The sequence below is a fragment of the Rhinolophus ferrumequinum genome, chromosome 16 (assembly GCF_004115265.2).
Source record: "Rhinolophus ferrumequinum isolate MPI-CBG mRhiFer1 chromosome 16, mRhiFer1_v1.p, whole genome shotgun sequence".
Classification (NCBI taxonomy): domain Eukaryota; kingdom Metazoa; phylum Chordata; class Mammalia; order Chiroptera; family Rhinolophidae; genus Rhinolophus; species Rhinolophus ferrumequinum.
The window spans coordinates 5,802,496-5,819,106 of NC_046299.1; the positions used below are offsets into that span (position 1 = coordinate 5,802,496).

Below are 16,611 nucleotides of genomic sequence, written 5' to 3' on the forward strand. Positions count from 1 at the left end.
GGAAGTTGGAGTCGCCGGGCGGAGAAGGGGGCAGGTCCGCGCCGCGGGCCTGGAGGGGGCCCGAAGAGGCCAAAGCCACCCCAGGGCGCTGAGCCCAGGCCCGCCCGGGCTCGCGTCCCCCCACGTGGCCGGCCGCACGGTGCCCCACGTGGAATGGGCGGAGGAGGAAGAAGGGCGAGGGAGGGCCGGAGTCCGCGCCGCTGCGGCAGGACCCCCGCCCCTGCCGCCAAGGCCCCCGCGCTTCTCGAGGGCCTCCCGGGCGGGGCCCGGCCGGGGAGTGCCCGCTGCGCCGCTCCCCCTCGCCCGCCCGCCACGCCTGTGTGCACTTTCTCGGAGCTACTAATCCCCGGAGAGAGCCGATTTGTAGTGAGGAGTAGCTGTAAGGGGGCGAGGCCGGCCCATGTGGGGTTGTGTCATTGGTTTGCAAAGAGAGACCCCGCCTTTGCCAAAAAAAAAAAAAAAAAAAACGAGGAGTGAGCGGGCGGCGACCCTCACCTCGCCTCCCGCCTAGCTCCTGCGCAGCCGGCGGGCACCGGGAGACGCGGCCGGCGCGGCGTCTTTCCCTTTCCTTTTCTCTCCGTTTTCCTCCTCCTTCTCTGGAGAAAACAAATAAAGAAGAGCAAATAGCCGGGAGGCGCTCGGCATCCAGGACGCTCCCTCCCCCGATCCAAGTTGGAATTAGCATCCTCTTGGGGGTGAGCGTGGCGCGGGGCGTGCGCGGACTGGGGACCCCCAGCGCAGCCCCTTCTGGGCGGGCGGACGAGGGGCCGGGACCTGGGTGGGGAGGATTGGGAGCCGGGTGGGCGGAGGAAGGGGGTGGGGTGGGTGGGGAAGTAGGAAGAGGCTCGGCGGCGAGGGGAGGAGGAGGAAGGGAAGGGGAGGGGTGGGGAGGGGAGGAGGGGAGGGGAGGACTGCGCGGGAGGGGGAGGGGCGGGGAGCTGGAGAGATTAAGTTTTTGTGTGTGTGTCCCTGTGTGCGTGTGTCATTTTAAGGTGCCCCGGGAGCGGCCCAGAGGAGCCGGCAGCGGCCCGCGGAGCGAGGGACTGAGCCGGGAGCCATGCCGCGCTGAGGGGGCCGCACTGCCGCCGCTGCCGGGTGGGGTGGGAGGGGCGGGAGCTGCCGCCGCCTCCCGGGTGGGCGCCCTTCGCCGTGGACGCCGGCGGCCTGGGACGAGGTAAGAGGGGCCCCGGGGGAGGGCTGGGGCCGCCGCGCCCGCCTCACTGCGCCACTCGGGGAGGGGGAGGAAGGCGAAGGACACGGAGCCGGCATCCGAGGACATATTTGGTCTGCGCCCCGGGCCCGGTGTCCCCGCTCGGCGCCCGGGGGTGGGCGCCGGCCTGGGGATCCCTGCCTGCCGCTCCCCGCCGCGGATAGCGCCGGCTGACCGCCGTTTCTGCCAGGATTTTTGTTGTTGTGATGAGAGTTGATGAATGCGAAGTAGGCGGTCACCTTCCTTCCCATCAGGATTGGCAAAAAAAAAAAAAGAAAAAAAAAAAAGAAACCCCGAGTGCGGCGGCGTCCGGAGGGCAGCGGCGGCGGCGGCGGCGTCTCGGCGACGGTTTCCTAGGCGCCCCCGGCTCCTGCCCCCCGAGGCCGGTGGGTGCCCGCGCGGGGGCCGTCCGCGACCCAGGCCGAGAGCCAGGCACGCCGCGGGGACAATACGGCCGGATTCCCCCGGGACCAGGAGTCCGAGCGCTCGGGGCCTTGCGCCTGCGGGGCGGGGGCGGGGGAGAGCGGGGGTCCGCGGGGAAATCGGGGAGCGCGCGGCCTGGGGCCCCCAGGGGAGCGGCCCCTGCTGGTCGGGGATCCCGCGCGGCGCCCAGGGAGCGCAAGCGAAAGACGGAAAAGGAGGCGAAGTGGAGCCCTTTTGTTTTGCCGGCCCCGCATTGTTGGCTCCTCCGGGCAGCCGGGCCACATCTGCCGCCGCCGCCACTGCCGCGCCGGGCTCGGCTCGCCGAAGTCACAGCGGGGCGGGGGCCCGGGGCGGGGGCCGGGCGGGCCGGGCATTTCCTCTGCCCGGCCGCGCTCCCGCGGGCACCACTTCCTCCTCGCCCGCCTAGTCGGGAACCTGGCCCGCCCGCCTCCCCCGCTGGGGCCGCACTTTTCGGGTGGGGCGAACCAAAAAGAAAAAGTTTCGCAGGAGGGGCTGGCGAGGGCGCGCCCAGGGCAGCGGGGACCCGGCGCGGCGCAGCTATAGCCGGGCCGCCGCGGTCGCCTCTTCCTCCTCGTGCTCCGCGGCCGAGGGGAAGCGCCTTTCTTTCTCTCCCTCGTGCTCTTCCCAGCGCCCCGGGGCAAGTTGGGCTGAGGCGCGCGAGAGCCGGGGCGCGCCAGGGCCTTATCCAGCGGGAGGCCCCGCGGCGTGGCTGATCGCCCGCTGCCCACGCAGCGCCTTGGTGCGGGAGGCCGCGGGCCTGGGAGCTCGGCGCGGTCACCGCCGGCCGCGGAGACACACACGCGTACACACACACTCCCGTGCCTCGCTTTTCGCCGCCACGGATGGTCACGGGCAGCACCGAGCGTGCGTGTGCAGACGTGTGGTGATCGCGCGCTGTCCCCGAGTACTTTCTCCGGAGGCAGCCCAGGCGGCAGGCAGTTGGCTCCAGGGGTCCCCGTGTTTAGTAATTTACAGGGAAAAGGAGGAATTTTTCGTAGAAATCCCGCTTGCGCTGCGTCCGTGCGGGGGAGGCTGCTGCCAGGGGCCTACGTCGTCATGCCTGGCTCCCTTGCCCTTTCCGTGGTAAACAGATCTTTCTGGATCCCCCCCTTTTTTTTCTTTAAAGATTGGCGATCGGGTTAAGTTCTTAGAGAGTCAGATGTGAGTGGCTGGAAGGGTAGACAAGAGAATTCTATAAATATGCATTGGGAATTTCGAATGCTAAGTGCCTTATTTGCAATTCTGTTGGACATTCTGGAGACTGGTATATTTTTATCTGACATGGATAATTTGGAGGGGACGTGTATTTTGGTTGGATTACAAACTGATTCTGCCTTCTTACTTTGGCGAAATATATCAAACTCTGCTACAAGTCTTTCAAAGAATATCTTCCCTGCTAGGTGCTTGGGTTCAAAGGCAGTTTAAGAATTACCCCGTGTTCAGTACCCAGGACTGCAATTCTGCCTGTAGGGTTTTTCAAAGTAGAACTAGTTTTCGTGTACTTAGGAGAATTCCACCGTTTTGAATTTTTTAAATCTTTTACATTTTGAAGTAATGGGACTTTAAAGGATCTTGTTTTTATAATCATTTGATTTCAAAGAGTACTTCTTACAGCAATTATAGAGTGATATTCAAAATGCTAATTAAACACTTTAAGTCAGAGCAGCTTTAATATTGAAATAGGATTTTTTTCATTTTAAGTAACAGGGACTGTATCCTAGAGTGGAAACACTAAATGTCCTTTTGTCTGAAATCAGATCTCTGAACTGCTCTGACTCTCTCCTGTAAAACCCCCCAGTGCCCTTTTTATTGCCCCCCAAAGAAAAGTTAATGAGATGGTAGGTTTCAAGCAAAAAAGCAGGCCCTTCCTTCTTGCAAAATATGCTTGCAGTTGCCATTGAAGTTGGACGTTAGCCGCGAATGCACTTGCTTCTAATGAAACCAGTTTAATCGTTCACACTTGATGGAGTATAACAGGACCAAACAAAGGAAAAAAGCCAGCATATTTCTGTAGAGCACGGAGGGTCTAGTGTAAGTGTTGTCTGGTCACCCCCTCTCCCCACTCTGCCCCCAGTACGAAGGAGTGAGGCTTGAAGGCAAAGGGGATTTATGGCTGTGATTGGTTTTCTATGCCCCGGGGGGAGGGGACCCCAGTTTGTCCCTGTAGAAAGCAGTTCTTAGAGGGAATTTTAAAGTCTTGAGTTTGGAGCTTGTTTTGAACCTCAAACGGTGCTTTTTGGTGTAAATCTTCCCTGTTGGGGAAGATCCGGGCTAAGGGGTACGTGGTCACCCTCCTTTCTAATTGTACCTTAATGAGGCTGAGTGAGGGTGGGGTTGCCCTGCAGATTGTGCTCCGGGCCCTGTGTTATTTACGACTTCACTTGGGATCTTTGAAACTGGCCCTTGAATGGGTGTTCTCCTGGGGCAGGGGCAGGGTGAATTACCTTAGCTTAACTGATTTTTTTTTTTTAAATCTCTTTGTCTCTAAAATATATTTTTTTGCTAGGTGCGAGTTGCAACTTATGTCTTAGGACTTAGTCATTAACTCAGTGAAGAAATATTTGCAAAGTATGTCTCTCTCAAGTTAAAGTAAAAAAGTTTGCTACTTAAAAACAAACACTACTAGCATTGTAAAAATACACCAGTGACATACTTTGTGAGATATTTTGGCCTTTTCAGACTCAGGGCACACCTGTCCCGGTCTTGGAGGAGTTGAGTTTGCTTTCCCTGGCATTGTTAATCTTGGTGGTGTACACAGGATGAAACAGGAAAACTTGCTATCTGACTAATTATTAACTAGCCTGTCAGTTACCCTTTCAGGGAATAATCAATGACTTTACTCTTGACTTTTAAAACTCCAAACAGAAATCCTATTCATAAGTCTGAAAAACATTTTAAAGGAGATGAAACAAACAGCCACAGCAACAAACAAAACTACAAAATCAACGTGCCACTTTTTCAGTGTCTGAGTACCTAAGCACAAGGTAATGACGTAAAATAGGTACTGAAGAAGCATCTTGCTGGATTTGAAGAGGCTATTTTGCTGGGAACTACCAAAATCCTAAAGCAAAGGGAGTTCAAGGATGGCTCACACCATTTGAAATCCTTGATTCGCAGACTAAAAACAAAAAAGAGCGGACATCTCACCAGGAATGACCCCACCAAGATGGAGCCCCAGAGGGCCTGCCATTGGCCAGCAGTCCTTCCATGGTGAATCATCTTTGAAGGCCAAGTTATACCCTTTGCACTTAACGCTTTCCCTAAATGGAAAAAATTTAAAGAGTTTATAGCAACGGTAGAATGGCCACCTCAGTTGTCATATTTTTTTTTTTTTATCACTGTCATTTCAATATAGAAGGGCTGTCATCATAATGTATGTGGGTGCAGCCTGGGTCCCTCTTAATAATGTTTCTATCAGTGAAGAGCAGCAGCCCAAGTGTCCCATGTCCCTGATACAGGCCACAAATATCTATTCATGCAGTACATGATTGGGAAAGAAAATTTATCTGTTAGGGCACAGCTCAGGTAATTATTTCCACCGTCTGGCTGATAGTTCCGTTACAGAGGGTGGAACACATTTTTGTAGTCATTAAAGAATGGGAGTGCAGGTTGCCTGGCCCTTTCAAAAGAAGTACTTGTACCTAACAGAAGTGAGCCCATATAATGAAATATCAGGGTGCCTAATTTCCCCAAAATCTTCCTGTGAATCGCTCGCTAAGGAATGCTTGTGTGGACTTCCTTTACTGAAAACTTTTAGTAGGCACATGAAAATGCTGGAATAGATATGCTCTCAGAGACTGTACTGCCTGGGCAGGTATCAGTTTTCTGCCTTACAGCTGGTAAGCATGACCTAATTTACACCACTACAGTTACAACTCCCTGGGAAAGAAGGAAAAATGCAAGGCTGCTCTCCCAACCTACTCTTTTGAAGTTAATTTTTATTCAAGTTCGTGTTTGATGGAATATGTATCAAAGACTTATGAAAGGGTTTCTTTTTAAAAAACCCTATCTCTGGGTTTGGAAAATTATATTTAATAATTGCTAAAAACTTCAGAACCATTTTTAAGGTGTTCAGTGTTTCTTTTGATCCTAATTTAATGGATAGTATCCAAAAGCCATCAATGTGACTTAATGATATTCACAAATTAATGTAGGGGCGTAATCTGTAGTTTGCTTTTAGCTATCATTATGAATGTTTAAAGCCTAAATGATGGCTGCACTTGGGTATTCAGGACTTCACCAGTGAAAAGAAGGGCTTTGCACATTGTACAAAAAAAAAAAGGATTCACAAATGAATACAGAATGTACAATAGGGAGAGAGCTAGGCCATTGTTTGTGGGGGATGTTGACAGTGGGAGCCAAGGGGCAGTTTCGCCTTCATTCTTCTAACTGCTGAAGAACACAGAAACTTCAGGAGCTGCAGACTGGATGGGAACCAGAGTCACAGTCAGCTGTCTTTGCTTGTCATGGAAGTGGGGGCCCGTGGGCCTGCTCCCTTTCCAGAACTTTTCTTAGAAGGCGGTCTTTTCTGGACTGCTAGGGAACTGGGTGTGTGTTTTCTTCCCAGTAATCTGCTTTTTTTTGGGGGGGGGGGGCGGGGGGTAGACTCTCAAAGCAGATAGTAGGGTCCTTCAAAGAAAGTGTAAAAAAAACACAAGCTTTTCCACTTGAAATGCAATCTTACAAAGTCATATTCAACACTTCCCAGAACTTGGAGGCATCTTAAGTCACAGGAAGCAGTTGTGTTTATTTTTATTGCTCCTCCTGTTAAAGTCGTTTTTAGTCTGTTTTGTAGCGTTAGGAAAAGTGCAGCTAAAATGAGGATTTTCGTGTTTTGTTACAGCTGCTGCCATTTCTGAAAACACTCACCTGTATTGCTGCTTCCCCCTTCATTCACAGTGCAGTCCTGTTTTCACGTGGGACCTGAGCTTCCAGAGTGGAACCAACTCTGTAGCAAAAGTGACAGGTCCTGCTACCTCTCTCTCTAACCCCGGCCCTAAGTGGCATCAGTGTAGACATTGAACACTTGGGGGGCTGATGCCAGTTCTGATTTCAGCCAGGTCCACTTGGTTGAGTTTTGGGGGCCAGCTGACCTTTCCATCTGTGTCTAGCCTAGACCCCCCTGAGTGAATGTTTTAGAAATGACCTGGTTTAACTGTTTCTGTCACTAAATTCAACAGATGGTTGCCTAGAGTTGGTTTCATAGTCGCAAATTTTTGATAGAACAGGTTGGGTTCTTACTCGTAGTGCAAGCAATCCTTTTGGTTTTATAGAGAATTGTGACTTCTTTTCTAGATAATAACAGAAGCCTTCATTTTTCTCCAAGGCCGGATGGTGTTTAGAGCATGTTGATCCCAGATAGCTCTTGTTGTCTGAACCTGGCAGGCAGTTTCACCTTTGGCTGTTGTTTTCTAGGAGTCCAAAACAGTTTGGAATGGGGGTGGGGCAGGGAGAGTGCTTTTCATCCATGTGGTTCTTAAAATCTTTCCCACTAGTCAAATGCAAAAAAATACACCTTTATGTTGCTTTCACTCCCTTCAGAAGTGCTCCTCTGATCAGCAATGTGCCTTTTGCCAGAAAACAGATCCTCAGTTGTGACTTGAAAGATACTTCAAAGAAGATTGATCGGAAATAATGGCAATATTTGTGTGTCTCATCCCGGTCTTGGTTGGGGCAGAAACTTGGAAGGGCTTTTTTAAAGGACGTGTGACAGATGCTGTGTGGGTCTTTCTGCAGCCAGCCACGGGTTTGTAAACTCTGCCACCCTCCAGCCCTGCCTGAGATCTGGCTTCTGGTAACCTTTCCCTTTCCAGGATGGAACATTATGGAATCACGGAATCCCAGGAAGTTTCTTTGGCAGGAACTGTGGACCAAGGTCATACAGGTCAACCCTTCCGGCCTGATGGGATTCCCCCTCCCCCCCAGTATGGCAATTTGAAAAGCGTGCCTAATGTCGAGACTAGCTGAGAGTTATTTGCTAGGTGTAAATGGCCTGAATCAAACCTGGAAGTGTTCGTATTGTACCTGCCCCAGGTGTGCCGGAGGGGGCAGAGGGAGGGTGTGGAGGAACTTCAGCAGGTCAAGTTCTTTTGCTGTAGGGGGTGAGAGGCCCGGAAAGGGTTTGTGCACCTTTCCTGTTGAATGGACTCTGGCTGGGACTTGATTCTTTTGCTGATGTCTGTCTGTAGCGCGGTCAAAGTAACAGTTTATCCTCTGCTTGTTGAGGCCCAGATGGGCCTAGGGAAGGGGTGGCGGCAGGGCCCCCATGCTCGTTTGGGTCAGGGGAGAACCCAGACGATATTGCCGCTCCTGGGCCTGCCCACCTGGACTGCAGCCAGAGCCAGCAGCAAGCGGGGCGGGGAGGGCCCTCCGGAGCTCTTACAACCCTGTCCAGGAATGGTTGAGGGGACTGAGAACATTCAGCTTTGAGTGGAGTGGCCTTGCCTGGTCACATGGCTTTGCTGGGAGGGACAGCATGCTGGTGACACCAGGGAGGTCTTGCATTGGAGCTGCCAGGCCAGATGTGCAGCGATGGCCCGCAGCACTGGCTGAGCTTGGCTGACCTCCGGGTCTGGGGGTGGGTAAAGTTTTCCAAACCCAGAGACCCCCAGGGTGCCCTGCACTTGGGGGCACTTGCCTAATGAACTTGGTAGGGGGGGAAATGCTGTGATTTCTTCCCAGTTGGGGTGTGACAAATATTTTTAAAATTTTTCTGGTCCTTTATCCAGAAGTCTGTGCTGCTGGTGGATGTACCATCTGCCCTTCAGAGCTGGATGGAACAGGAGGCCCAGCGTGGAAGCCAAGAGGGAATGACGTTTTCTACCCATACTCCTTAGTATCCCAGGGTACACAGGCGTGTGCCTTTTTCTCAGCGCTTCCTGGTTATGGGCTAGAAGTCACTCCAGGGGGGCAATCAATAAAGAGTATATTTTTCTGTGCAGATATCAATATGCACATATGAGTGCCTAAAGTAAAATCTCAGACTGTTTTTGATCTTAAAAACATTTCACAGTCATTAATCTTCACGACGCTCCTGCGGGCTAGGTAAATAGAGCAATTCGTATTTTATGCGAGGAAGAAATATTGACTTGCTGCCCCCAAGTCATAAAGAGGCAGTTCTCCGCTATAAGAGTAGCATGTGGGTTTGGGGGCCCCGTGGGTTTGGGAGCCCTGGGCACGGAACTGCTGTATTCAGTCCAGGGCTACTTCCGGTCTCCTGCACGACCTTCTCATGCTCGGAGGGCAAAGCTGGGCCTGGGTGAAGGCCAGCCTGCACACCTGGCCACGCTCTACCTGGAGGGGCGGGGTCTGGCTGCCTTCCCGGAGGGCTCCTGGACAGCCTGCGTGCTCGGTCTTGCAGGAAGGACAGCTGGGGTTCTGGGGTTCTAGGACCCTCCTAGGCCTGTAGGTGAGGCCACCCTCCACCCCCCCCACCCCCACCCCTGGGACTCGCTGACCTGACGGCCCGGCCCGTCTCCCCCTCCGCAGGCTGTTGTACCTACCCCCTCACACACACCTGTACCTGACTCCCCCGGAAGCTCCTTGCCTTTTCACTTGTAAATTTCTAGCTGCTTCCCGCTGCTGGGAAGTCGTGGAGGGTGTTAGAAATGGCTCCTGCCTCTCAGTGTCCACTTCCTCCTCCCTCCTGCTGGCCATTGTGTGGGCAGAGGGGGTCCAGGAGGACTCTGCGGTACACTCTCCGCACCCTCTAGGGTGCCAGCACCCCTCCTGGCCCTGGGAGCCTGGATAGGGGAAGGAGCCACAAGACAATGCAGCCCCCAAGATGGACCCCTAACCCGCGGCCAAGGCTCAGAGCAAAGCCAGGTACCTGGCCGGACCGTGCCTGAGCCACCGCCAGTGATCATGAGCTCCGGGGGATCCCAAAACTGGGGTCACATCTCTGTCATATCCCCTCCATCCCCTGTCTTTCCCAGTGAACAGGGAGGTGCACTGATTGACTGCATGATGGTGATGCAAGGGCTGCATCTCAGCAACTGGCCTGCGTAGCATCCCCTTTCTTGGGGTGTTGAGGCCGCGGTTTCTGCGGCAGCCTTCGAATCTGGGTGTTTGAAAAAAGCGGTAGCAGTTGCTGTGGGACCCTGAGGGCTACTCAGGCCTTCCTCCGGATCTGCATCCAGGACGAGGGACCTGACTGCTTTCTCTGCTCCTCCCACTTGGAGCCTGATGAGGTGACTAGAGGTTGCCACCAGTGAGTGGTAGAGCAGCAAGATCTGGGGCGGGTCCTCGTGGCGCCCTTCTTCTCCTTGGCAGAGGAATTCCTGTGGGTTTGGCCCTTTGTATCCTTGTGAAGTTAATTGGATGCTCAGGACATCCATCAGGTCATTTAAGTAGTTTTCTTATATTTGTTAGGTAACAATGTAACCACCATTTACTGAGCATTTATTTACTTAGTATCTGTCGCTCTAGGTGTGTGTGGCATTGGACTTTCACAAGGGGGGCTGACGTCAGGTGCAGGAGGCACTTGGGTGACTTGACCGTGACAGCCCCACCCCCCAAAGTGGCAGATCTGGGATTGGAACTGAGCTGTTGGCAGTGAGGTGCCAGCAGAATTTCCTGGTGGAAGAGGAACGCCCGCCCTGAGAGCCTCCCTCTTTACCACCCTGAGAACAGAGGGGAGACGAGTTCCAGGTGGTCCCAGAGTCTGGCATGTTCTCCCTGGATTCATTCAGATGGGCCTCTCAGAAACAATTATCTTTCTCAGGCCCAGAGTCGCTTTTCAGATCACATGGGGTATGAGAATTCTGGCTTGTTTTCATTTCCTTCTTTGATTAGTGATCCTTTGTTAAGATCTCACAATCTAATGCCAATGGGGTATTTCTATATAGTTTCCTGGACTGGGCCTGTTTTAAATTCACTACGCTTTTTGGGTTAATGGACAGCATGGCTCCTGATCAGAAGCCTGAGGGGCTGGCTCAGTAGACACCTCCGTCCCTCCCGCGCCAGGCGCTCCTGGTGAATGCAGGGGGAGAATTCTGCCCCTGTGCGTCTCAGACTTTGCAGGCGGACTGGACACCCAATAGGACCTCAAGGGCCAGGCACACTGCTGTTGCTTCTGTTTATCCTCACCTCCTCTCGGGGGAGAAATGAGTCCCTGTTTTACCCATGAAGAAACTGAGGGCCAGGGAGGCTAAGTAAGTAAGTAAGGGGGCCTGAAGTTTCACTAGTTCTAACTCCATCTGACTCTCTGTAATTGATTGAGAAGTCTTGGCTTTTGACTGGCACTTGGGTACATTTGGGGATGACTCTGCCACATGAGGCAATTTAAGAGCCCTTCTGTCCTGGTCTCATTTTCTCCCTTGCCCCCTCCCTCTGGGTGTCTCTGATGCAACCCCCCTCCCCCAAGAACACACACCCACACATACTCCCTGGGATTCCGTGGATAGCTTTCAGAAACAGTGCGTAGGGTTCTTTGCAGTAAAACTGGATTTAGTGCCCAGGTGTCATGTTATCGGTGGGTATGGCTGGGATTTCCAAGTGTGGGTTAGTGCTCTTCGTGGGGGTCTTGTCCGAACGGCCCCTCCTTGTGTGAGCCCCTCACTTGGGGGAGGGGCCGCAGGTGGGTTGGATGCTCCCTCCTCCCTCCCTCCCACCTGGATTCCTTCTGCACATCTTACATTAGGAGTTGGTTCCTGTGTTCAACACGGGGGAGGCTTGGGGAAAGAAACAGGGAAGATGGTGAGGATTTCACCTAATTGGAATAGTCTGTTTGCACCACTCTTGGAAAAACCAGCCAGAAACTTGATTCTGCGGGGTAAACCTCCTTTGGGTTTCTGCCCTGCGTTTGCCTTGGCCTTAGAAAGGAATTTGAATGAATACTCCCGAACAAAAGGAACAAGCCTTCTTTTCAAAGAGGCTATCAGAATTGAAAGGGAATGGCACGAAGTTGGGTGTGTCCTGAAATCTGGAGTAGGGCCCTGCTTGGGTGATTAACTCACCTGAAAGGCACCCAGAGCAGGTGATGCAGGAGTTCTCCTGTTGACCTTGGCTTCTTTTAAGGTAAGGTCCCCACAAGGTGGAGATTTTCCTGAAAAACAGGCTTTCCTTTAATTATGAGATTACCTTCCTGTCCTGCAGTGCTTCTCTTCCTTTCACCAACACGTGTGTGCTTGCAAACACGGGTGCTTGGAAAATCCCTGAAGCGTTTGGTGATGTCCTGAGGCCCCAGGGGGATTGGGGGTTGTGATGCCGCGGTCTTTGGCTTCTGCCTGGTCTTCTGGAGGGCTGAGGGGAGCTCTGGGGTATCTGTTGACCAATCAGTTGTGTGTGAGCCCCAGTGGGCTTGCTTAGCTCCAGCTTAGGTAATGATTCGATTCTATTCTATTCTAAGTAACCCCCTGCAGTTTGCAAAGAGGTCTCCATTCCCCTTCACTCTACAGGGAGAAGGGGGGTGCATGGTGGGCCCCAGCAGGCCGGCTCCCCTCTCTCCTCAGGCCTCTCAGTTGTGTTTCCTTAGGACAGGAGAAAGAAGGAGCTGCATCCTCGGGCCCGGCCCGGCCCGGCCATCTGGAAAGTGGATGTGGCTGGGTCTGAAGGCATCCAAGCAAGGAATGCCCTGAGGTTCCTTGTAGCTTTTGTCAGCCTTTGCTGGCTGGCCACAGCATGCAGGATTTGTGGGTGGTCTCAGGACCCATCTGGGCCTGTGGTGCGGGAGGTGGGTCTCGTGGTCCTGTTCTGGGTTCAGGGATTCCCCGCCTCTGCAGAAGAGCCCCTGAGCTTGGTACCTTAGCCCCTCCAGTGGTACATGGTGGCGTCTGATAGGTTCCCCGCATGCCCACGCTGATGCCACAGTGAGCACGCCAGTTTCCCAAGACCCTATTTTTCTTGCCCTGGCCTTTGTGCAGAGTCCTGTCATTCTCGCTGCTCCTCCAAGGTGCTGGTGCTTTTCACTCAGGGCTGAGGGTTTTTTTCACACACACACATCCTTTCTTCTCGTTTCTCAACTAAGCCTGGGATTAAGAATGTGGCTTCAGCTGACAAAAGCCAGGAGATTTCAGAATTAAAGTTGGAATTCTGTCTGTAATGATGTCTTCCTGTGTATTTAAAGAGGACTTTGAACGGAGGGTAATTTTTTTTCCTCCCTAATCTGGCCAAGATGTGCTCCAAGTATAGTGGACAAAGGAAGCTGCTCAAAATGACTTGAGTTTTCTTTGCGGTAATTGCGAGCTTGCCTTATTTGAGTCCCTTGGGTCCCGGCGTGTGAAGGGAGTGGGGTTGTGACTAACAGTTTGGGTTGTACTTTTACTGTCTCAGCCAGTCCTGAGAGCTTAGAAGCCCCTCGGAGCTCAGCAAAACCACTTACGACACACGTTGCAAGTATAACACTGGTTCTTTGAAATGTTTCTCTGCAAGAGAGATTAAAAGGGTTCCCCCCCCCCATTTCTTTCATCTTCTAGAGCAGCATTGGGCAAGTGGGGTCTTAAGGAGAGTGACTAGGGGAGCCCCATCTGGGTTCTTTGTCATTTGTGGGGAGGGGGCGTGGTCAGTGCAGGGACCACTTTTTGGGCATGCCTGTAGCTGGGAGTTTTGCAACCTGGTGATTACTTGGCACGCAGGCTGCAGGCTCAGATCCAAAAGCTTTGCTGGGGCCGCCCCAGCAGCCCTCGCAGAACCCTGGGCTGTCCTCAGTGTTTGCTGTGTGATCACTTTGATGGTGAGGGAGAGGTCCCACTGAGATGTCTGTCCTCCTAGCAGCTGAGGCCGGACACAGGGAGAGATGGCCCTGCCCTCAAGTGTGTGGGTTGTTGTGTTTTTTTTCTTTCGTTTTTTTTTTTTTCTTTTGGTATAAAACTTATTATTTTTCTTTTCTTTTTTTCATTAGTTTCAGGTGTGCAAAACAATGTAATAGTTAGACATTTATATCCCCTCACAAACTGATAACCCCACTCCCCCAATCTACTACCCCTCTGACATCGTATGTAGCTGTTACAGTTCCACTGACTCTGTTCCTTATGCTGTACTCCACATCCTGTAACTATGTATATATACACACACACACATATATGTTAAATTGTAGTTGACGTTCATTATGACGTACCACAGGTGACAAAATACATTGTCACCAGCAGGAAGTGGCATCAGATGGGACAGACTATTCTAGAAAGTGTGGCAAAGGAGGGGTGGAAGGAAACGCTGGACTGCATTTAGGATTTACTGAGCGTTTGGAAAGGGCTTGTTTCTGAATCTAAGGTGAGGGTAGGAATAGGGTGTGCTGTTGCATGGTTCGACAAGGTAATATTTGTAAAGCGCTTAGAATAGGCCTGACACATCGTAGGTGTTGGTTAGAATTCTTTAAGTACAAAGTAAATAAACGAGTAATTCGGCTACTCTTGTCAGAGGTGCTGTGTGCCCCCTCAGCCAGCCTGGGTGTAGCGGAGGTTCTGGATGCAGGCTGTGGGAGAAGGCAGGGAATGGACTCATGAGGGGCGGTTTTATCCTTTGCACAAAACAGTGGGTGAGTTTTATGGAGCCAGGCGAAGGGTTGGGGCATAGTGAGAAGGCTTCGGGGTGGGAGATGGGAATCCTGGTGCAATGACAAATTAGCAGAACCCACAGTGCTGGGGGCAGCGAAGGGGTGCGTCTGGCTTAGTGAGGGAGCAGCCCCTCTTCTGGATTCCTGGGGCCAAAATGATGAACGGAAACCCGCTCCGGAGGCTGTTTTTAGGCTGTGGAATGTTACTCTGCGCTAGATCACGGAGAAATGCCTGGTAAAATATTTACTTTCTATTTAAGACCTACTTTCCCTTCCCAGAGAAGGAAGAAAAAGTGAGTCGTTGGGTGCCGCCTGCCTTTGCCTGAGGTCAGCCAGGGTGGGGGGCCCAGCGGCCCTTGACAGGTGGGGAGGGCAGCTCAGTTTTTAATTGGCCACCACTGAGTGCTCAGCACCCTCTTCACAGAGCAGACAGAGCACAGTGAAGGTGGGCGTGGCCCGGCCACCTTCCTGGGGGGTTTGTGTAGGAAGAGGCCCTGTGTCTGCCCCTTCCCCTCTCGGGTCCGAGTGGGCAGTAGGAGAGTCAGTGGCTCTGGAGTACTGCGGGCAGTGGCCTGGCTTGTTGGGTTTGTCTTCCTGGCACGTGGTGGGCACTTGGGCAGCAGCAGGGCTGGTGACTGGCCCTGGTCCCGCTGGGTGGCTGACTGGCTGTGGGTGTTCTTGACCCAGCCCTGGAGATGGATGCTGCTTAGTCACCTCCTCCAGGGACTGACTGGGTGCCCACAAGGGTCAGCACATGGGTGTGGACCTGGGCCGCTGGGCAGTGTCGCTGCTCCTGCTTCGTGTTGGGCTCCAGATGCCAGTAGAAGGGTCTTGTGAGTGTGAAACGGTGAGGTGGGGGCTCTGGGGATGTGTTTGGGAAGATGTCCTTCCAGGGACTGTGGACGAGACCGTTTGTCACCTTCAGGACAGGTTGGTCATTTCATGGACCAGCAGTTTCTTTGGGCTCAGTTCATGCCTTTAAAAAGGATCTCACTTGGAAAGCGAGATATGCTCCTTGAGCGTGCCCTTGGCAGGCCTCTGGTGCTGGAATGCAAGGGCATCTTGGGGGCCAGGGGTCAGGATGTCATAGCTTCATGTGTGCAAGTCCTAGGGAGAGTGCACAGTAAATAAGATGTGAATGCACGCGGGAGTGCCCGAATGTTAGCTGTTTGTTACCGTTAGGGCCAGTGTTACTGACGGTGGTGGAAAGGAGAGTAAGTTCCCTCCCCGCCTCTGCCTCGTTCAGGCTTTGCGCAGTGTGTTTCACTTCAACCCTTTAGGACAAAAAGTTGGGATTAGGGTCTTCCCAGGGACGTGGAGGAGTTCTCTGTGCCATGTTGTGTCGGGAGGGAGCCACCCTGCCCCTGGAGTCAGCCACATGAGTTTTAGTACATTTAGTGGTAGGAGACTGGCTGTGGGCTTGGTGGTTTTCACACGAGTGACTCACGCAGTCCCCGGGGAGCTGCCCAGGTAGTTTGAGAGGGTGGCCTCTGGAGCAAGGGGTTCCCCATGGCACCCCTGGCCTGGAGTCAGTCTCCTAGGGCTCCACCCAATGTCCTGTTGGAGAAGCTGTGGGTGGAGCCCAGAACATCTGTATTTTTAGCAAACTCCTCTGGGAGTTTCTTAAAGCAGCCAGGGTTTCTTAAAGCAGCCAGCCCTGAACCTGCCAACAGCACACAGACTGTCTTTCTTTTCAAAACAAACCACTCCCCCAACACACCCACGCACTTGAGTCTAGTGTTTGAACATTTGGCATAGCAAATGATTGAAAGATTTTCATATAACTTGAATACCACCCCCCTCCATCTCCCAAATCTGAATGAATAGATTTGAAAGTGGAAATAGGGATTTCTGCCGACCCAGTCTCATTTGTTTGGTTTAAGAGGGATTCTCCACCCCCTCTGACAGCAGCAGGCATTCCTAGGGACACGAGCGAGGGCCATTTCATGTGTGCTCGTTAAAATTGGAGCTGGGTCCATATTCAGATGCACTTGACATTTAACTTTCTCTCTTGACCAGTCGGCAGTGTTTGTTGAGGGGAGCCGGGCTGAGTGTCACAGCGTGCTGGCAGGGGGAGAGATTGTTTTTATAAGTTCTATTTTATTAACATATGAACCACTCCATGAAGCACACTCTGAATATCTGTGCCCACAAGTCCAAGGTGGGTATGATAGCACTGATGTAATTTTCCCAGTGACCCGTGTGAGCTTGAAGTTGGGATCAGCGGGAGGCACAGTCACCCCATGATGCAGGTGAAGGAGGTCGCGCCTGGAGCTCACTTGTGCCTCATCGCATTATTTCATCAGGATGCCATACTCAGATTTGGGGACGACACCTTCCATCCCAGAAATGAAAGTAAACACGTGTTGTCGCAAATCCTTTTTATCTTGATTGGTGACTTGGTTTTATTTCTTGATTGGTGACTTTATTAATTAATAGGCTTCAGCGAGGCTCATAGCTTATGTTT

The 16,611-nt window shown here is 52.7% G+C and overlaps 1 protein-coding gene across 3 annotated transcripts in view; it reads left to right on the plus strand.

Moving 5' to 3' along the window:
* The first annotated feature begins 454 nt into the window (after positions 1 to 454).
* Positions 455 to 16,611, plus strand: part of CTBP2 (C-terminal binding protein 2) — a 155,067-nt gene continuing 138,910 nt past the window's right edge. The window contains exons 1-2 of one of the 3 annotated variants that reach the window (XM_033131001.1): positions 455 to 695; positions 993 to 1,174. The gene's annotated coding sequence lies outside the window, so the exon portion shown is untranslated. Of the gene's footprint in view, positions 696 to 992; positions 1,175 to 1,500; positions 1,597 to 16,611 lie in introns of those variants that run through there. The other 2 variants (XM_033131003.1, XM_033131002.1) reach the window with 2 other exon arrangements.